Source organism: Pteropus medius, unplaced genomic scaffold (assembly GCF_902729225.1).
Source record: "Pteropus medius unplaced genomic scaffold, Ma_sr-lr_union100, whole genome shotgun sequence".
Taxonomy (NCBI): domain Eukaryota; kingdom Metazoa; phylum Chordata; class Mammalia; order Chiroptera; family Pteropodidae; genus Pteropus; species Pteropus medius.
Window position 1 is genome coordinate 1,159,925 of NW_024347788.1, and position 6,683 is coordinate 1,166,607.

General features: G+C 32.7%; 1 pseudogene; it reads right to left on the reverse strand.

The window, feature by feature from the left end:
• Positions 1-2,118: 2,118 nt before the first annotated feature.
• LOC120614536 (uncharacterized) lies at positions 2,119-2,236 on the reverse strand (annotated as a pseudogene).
• Between the last annotated feature and the right edge of the window lie 4,447 nt (positions 2,237-6,683).

Genomic DNA, 6,683 nt, shown 5'->3' on the forward strand with positions numbered 1-6,683 from the left:
AATATTCCATTGTATATAAATTTATTAATTAATTTTTCCTGCTTATATTTTTAGCTCGTATTTTTTAAAACTTTTTAGTCGTATACATTATTTATTTAAAATACAGCTCTGGTATAAAACACAGAATGTTTTCTCTTGGGTGTTCTCAGTGCTAATTTCCATTTGTCAGGACTTTCGTTTTTGACAGTTCTACACTAGAAAATTCAACATTCCCGTGGAAAACAGCTCAAGAACTAGAATCTCCTTATAATGTTATTGATTAAATTATTGGCATCCACATACATTCATGTCCTGCCCTCCTTAACAGTTTCAGTTTTTACGTTTAATTCTCTCATCCTTCTGGAATTTAAGGTTTTAAGGTGTGTATTTGTTGTCTCTTGCACTGGTACCAACTACCACACCTCAGCAGCTTGATACAACATACATTTCTGACCTCACAGTTTCCGTGGGTCAGGAGGCCAGGCACAGCTTCACTGGGTCAAGGAGCCCTCAGCATCTCACAAGACTGACATTGAAGTTAGGCTAGGTGTCAGCCAGGCTGTGATTCCTTCTAGAGTTTAGGGTTCATTTCCAAAGTTACATGGTTGTTGGTAGAATTCACTTTCTTATAATTATAGGACTGAGGACCCTCTTTCTTATTGTCAGCCGAGGTCACTCTCAACTCTGAGAGATGCCTGGAGTTCTTTGCTATGTGGCCCCCTTAGAGATCTTCTGATTACAGGGAGGTTTACTCCTTCAAGGCAGAAAACTGTCTGACATCTAAACCTGCTATTAAAGAGCTCACCTGATTAGGTTAGGCCCACCCAGGGCCATTTCCTTTTCAATTAAAGTCAACTGTTTAGAAACTTTAATCACATCTGTAAAATCTAATCTAATTTAATCTAATTACAGCAGTGACACCATCATACTCACAGATTTTGTCCATAATCATGTGTGGGGATTTTATAGGGAATGTACACTGTGGAGCAGGAATCTTTAATATCTGGTATGGTTAGTTCTACCTAACCTTTTTTTTTTTTTTAAGATTTTTTTTCTTGCTCTACAATTTTTCCATGTAAAATTTGGAAACAATTTGTCTATATAAAAGTAAATCTGTTGTAGTTTATTGAGACCACATTAAATTAGCAAATTAACTTAGAGGAAACTGATTTGAATCCTGGGCAAGCATAGAATATGTCTTTCTATTAATTCAAGTGTTCTATGTATGACTTTATTTGTGTTTGAATACTTTTTTCACATAAGCATTGCAAATTAGTGAAAAAAATAGGTTTGGAACTCTAATTTTTTTGAAACAGTTCCAATAACATTGGACTTATCTTTTTAAAAAACGTTTTACTAAATTTCTGTAAAATTGCCTGGGCCTGGTAATGTTTTTAGAAGATCACACTTTGACAACTGCTATTTCTTTTTGGAAATTGGTCTGTGTACATATTCTATCTTTTTTATGGTAATTTATTCACTTCATCTAGGTTTCTCACTTTATTTGCATAGGGTTGAGCAGAGTAATCTCAGAATTCTTTGCATGTCCTCCTTTCCAGGGTTACTTTTCTACTGTCATTTATTAATCAATGTAGTTAAATTGTCCTTTTTTTTTTTAATTTTTTATTTTTTTTTTATTAAGTTAACTAGTTTATGTATCCTATTTTTTTTTCTCAAAGATTCAGGTTTTGGACTTATTTTTCTAGTTTTAAAATTTATTAATTCTGCTTTTATATTATTACTTCTACTTTCTTTTTATTTTGTTTTTCCTTTTCAGTCTTTTAAACTGATGGCTTAATTCATTTATTTTCATTTCCTCTTTTCTAAGTAACAAATATTTAAGGCTTTTTTATGACTTTTTTTTTATGACAAATATTTATGACTTTTTTTTGAGCACTGTTATATAGTGTTTTCATTTTCATTATATCTTAAAAACTCAACAATTTCAGTTTATGGCTCTTCTTTGACCCATAATCCAGGTTGTTTAAGAATTTTTAAATTATCAAATGATAATTTTTATTTTATTTTTATGATTTGTTTCTAGTTTTATTTTATTATAAACAAATATATTGGTTGAGGATTACTCTGTGGTCTAATTACAATCAATTTTTGTGTCTGCTCCATGGGTATTTTGTTTTTAAACTACAGCACCTGGTCTTCCTAGGTGGTCTCCCTTCCAAGCACTAACCAGGCCCGACCCTACTTAGCTTCCGAGATCAGACGAGATCAGCATGTTCTGAGTAGCATGGCCATAGACCTCCGTGGGAATTTGACAATACAGTGTATTTTATGTTTTCAGGAACACAGTTTAACATGCAGGAATTGAGTTTTAAAATAATGTTGTTTAGGTCTTTTGAGACCTTAGCCTCCTACGTTCCTGTAATTTTGGTCATTTCTCCTAGTAATTCCTATCATCTGTGCTTTATGAATGTTGCTGATATTTTGGTTGATGCACAGATTTTCATAACTTTCATATTTTCCCTGTCAAATGTCCCCTTTGACATTATAAAGGACATTTTTTAAGTAATGCCTTTTATCTTGAATTCCAATTTATCTGATATTGACCTCTCAAGACCTACTTTAATTTCAACTCTTCCAAAAGTTTTAGATGTGTCTTCTGCATACAGAACAAAATTAAGTATTGCTTTGGTCTCTAATCTGAAAATATTTTTTCTTTTAGTAGGTGTTAAACTCATTTACATTTATCGATAAGATGGTATTTTCGGCCCTGGTTCTGTTATATTGTTTTATGTTATGTTATCTGATGACAGTGTTTTTAAAAGTCTTTTCAATATAATTGGTTTGCTTTTATGTGTATGTAGTTTTTGATATTTAAGAAGGCCTATATTTTTATTTTTTTATGTACCTTTATTTCTTTAGACACTGTTAGCTCCCTACAGGGATCAATGAAAATATTAGAATATTCTCTCCTTGTTTCCTTTTGTCATTCTGTGCCCCATTATGAGTAAATAAAATTATATTTTTTAGTGTTTGTTAAATTTTCTTTTACTTCCAGTATTTGACTCTTGACTTTAAATAACATTCTTGAATTCTAAATGTTGTAGATAGCCCAATCTCCTTCCTTCTTTCTCCCTTTGACTCTTCTAAATTAGTTAGCTACTTCATTTTATAATTGTGAAGACATACAAGTTTTATTTCTGTCATCCTATCTCCTTACTTTTTCAGTTTTAGTTCTATAATTAAAAATACTTAAGTCTCACGACAAATTCTTTTGCTATTGCTTCTCTAGTTATTCTTGCTTGAAGTTTATCCTCCAATAATTTCCTCGATAGGAGCTCATGGACATTCTTATTCCTTGAAATCTTAGGTGCTCAAAATATTTTCCAAAGCCTTGAAAGACAATTTTGATGGATGTAAAATTGTTAGTTTAATAACTTTTACTTGGATATGCCTTGGAATTGACCATTTTAGGTCAATTTTCTATGAACATGTATACTCTTTCAATAACCTTAGAAAATTTTTGTGTTATTTTCCACTGATCTGGTCTTCTTTAAGAATTCCAATTATGCATACATTCACTCTTCTTTGCCTGATTTCTCTGTTGTTTTTTAATTATTTTTATTTTATTTGTATACCTTAAATTAAAAAAAAAACATTTCCAATTTCTATTTCCTCTGTCACTCATAGCCTCATGAATTTTCCATAGTATCTATTATCCTTTGTTCTCTTACAGTTCACTTTTATTTCTGTAATGGCTTTATCTTTTTTCTTCTACTTTTTTTTTTGAGTTCTGCCACCTCGTATTTCATTTATTTATGTTATTTCAAAATACTCATATACATTGCTTCTTTGCGGTTTCTTATCACATGAATAATTGTTTCTTCTATCATTTTAAAAACATTAATTATGAAGTACTTAGTACCAGATATTAACTATTCCTTGGCATCATTTTTTGGAGAGTGTTCGGATTTTGATTGATGCTGCTACTCACTTTTATCTTTATATTGTAGTATCTTTTTGTCAATGCTGTGTCAGTTTCTTTTTCTGATCAGTGATTTTTAATAAGTGAGGTTTTTCTGTACGGGCTATTTGCAGTTATTTCTTTTAATAGCATTGCTATTAAAATCAGTGCAACTCTTTTGTCAAGGATAACATGTCTATTTAACACTGTGCAATTAACAAAACACTTTGGACACATGCTCTTATTTTTATTTTCATCCTATCAATACTCTGTGAACTAGCTAGGGTAATTATTATACCCAGTTTTGAGATAGAGAGATTTGGGATCAAACAGATCATAAAACTTTTCTGAGTAGTAGTAGGTGATTAGAACCTGGTTTTCAAGTCTAGACTTGACTACCAAATATATCAAATCTAATCCCTTTCTCTGCATAGATATTTTTCCTTTAGGTGCTTTAGTCCATCTCAGATTTGACAATGAAACGCAAGTTTTGTTATTGTTGCGAAATGACTAGAGAAAAGAATATATTTATTGTTCTTTTCCTTCTTATATGAACTTTAGGTAGAATTATAGCATCTATTCCCTGTTCAATGAGTAATTAGCTGGTTATTTAACTTCAAAGGTCTCGGTTTCTTTACCTTTATAGTGCCTAGGCTTAAACCCAAATATCTAAAATTAATATTTAAAGAGACTAGCTGTCGGTGTCTACTGATCTGAAACAAAACCATGACATCTTGAATCAAACACAAAATTGAATCACAAGATGACGCTTTCACAACCGTACCTTTCAGCAGGAGACGTAAATACAGAATTTCCTTATGAGAGGATGCAGCACGGGAAAGACAACGAGACATTCTACAGACCTGCTGATGTGTCATTGTCAGCCTGATTCTCTCTGCACAGCAGTTCAGTTTTACCCAGCATCTCAATGTAAGTCACACTGAAACTAACGTCTGAGGTAATTCCATGGGACAAAGAATTAAAAAGGCTCTTCTTCCTCCCTTTTTTCTGTATTTTGTTCTCATCTCAGTGTCTCTCCCCTCATTTCCTTTCTTTGATGAAACATTGACTACTGTTGTGTTTTGTTGTCTCAACACAGTTTGTGCCTCCCACATGCCAAAACAGTGTTAAGTCCTGAAATTAGTGCTTGAGAAATAACTCTTATTGAAAGTTATAAAATTTTGATCTATTGTGATGGAAAAAAGCTATGGAAATTTAATCAATAAAGTAGGGAGGCTGTCACACTACAGCTTATCATTATCTCCAATCTGGAAATGTAACAACAAACATACTTTTTGGTTTGCAGTTTTTATTTATTACATATCATTTTCTCCTTCAGCCAGATTTGTGGCTTATAAAAATAACCAAATATTTGCTTACAAATTGTTATAATGAATATCTGTAGCCTACTGCAGTAAGATTCATGGACATGATAACCTTGAAAGCATTTGTTTGCATTTGGAGTGCAGGGGAATAATTTAAATTTAAAATTTTTGCATAAATTATTTATATGTTGTGTCCAAGATGCAGTGCAATTACGATAACATTTTTTAGAAGTAAGGCAGAAGTTTAAAATTTATAAATACCGCTTTACATTTTGGCGGCACTAGATTTAGTTTTCTAGAAAGCTATATTTTTTGTTGTTTGAATAGCAGTTAGCTGTTTTCACGCTCTCTAACAGATGGAACCAAAGCATTGTGAACATTTTTATTAAAACAGCAAATGAAGCTATGAAAGGAGCGTCACATTGCCAAGTATTCATCTTGCAAATTAAATTCTACAACTTAGCAGGTGGTTTAAGTTCCCTTTAGAAATTTAAAATCAGCTTATTTCATTTCTCTGTGGTTTAACAGAGACACAGGTTCACTGCTGCATTCACTTACACAGAATCTGTTTGCATGTTTCTTAGAATTGACAGTTGGGAAAATATTTGCCAACTCTCACTCAGAACGGCTCATGATTGCCACATTCAGATGGCTGAGTCTTCAATTTCCTTCACTATTAAAGTCTACTATTTTTTCCTGGAACCTATTTGCAAGGCCCTAATGGATCCAAAAAAATTTAAGCTCACATTTGATATGTTTTTTGATCATTTTCATATACATTATCGCTTAGTGTGCTGGCACGATACTACCCAATACAGAAAACTCTAATATTAGATGATAATTGCTATAGACTGAAAGTTTGTGTTTCCCCCAAATTCGTATGTTGAATCCCAGTGCCCAGTGTGGTAGTATTTGGAGGTGGGCCTTTGGGAGGTGATTCTGTCATGAATGGGATTAGTGCCCTTATTCAAGGGATGCCAGAGAGCATTTTCTCCACTTCTGCCACGTGACGACATGTTGAGAATCCTTCATCTATGGACCAAGAAGATTCCCACCAGACACTGAATCTTGAGGCACTTTGATATTGGACTTTCCAGCCTTTATAACTGTGAGAAATAAATTTCTGTTGTTTATAAGCCACCTAATTTATGGCATTCTGTTACAGTAGCCTGAATTGCTTCTAGTTTAGAGAATGAGAGTGAAGTCACCGGCACTTCCATGTCTCTATAGGACTGTACTGATAAACTATTGCAAATCAGATACATTGAAGAGCTACCTTTAGAGGTCATTTCAGAAGTGATGAAGTAGAACCGTCATTAATTCTTCTAATGTCACTGCCATAAGATTAAGATCACAAAAACATCATTTTTTTCTCCATAAAAGTTTTTAATGTTTTCCCACTACCTACTAAAACTTAAACTCATCATTCATTCATATACTTCAGTTTTGCCCCCAAA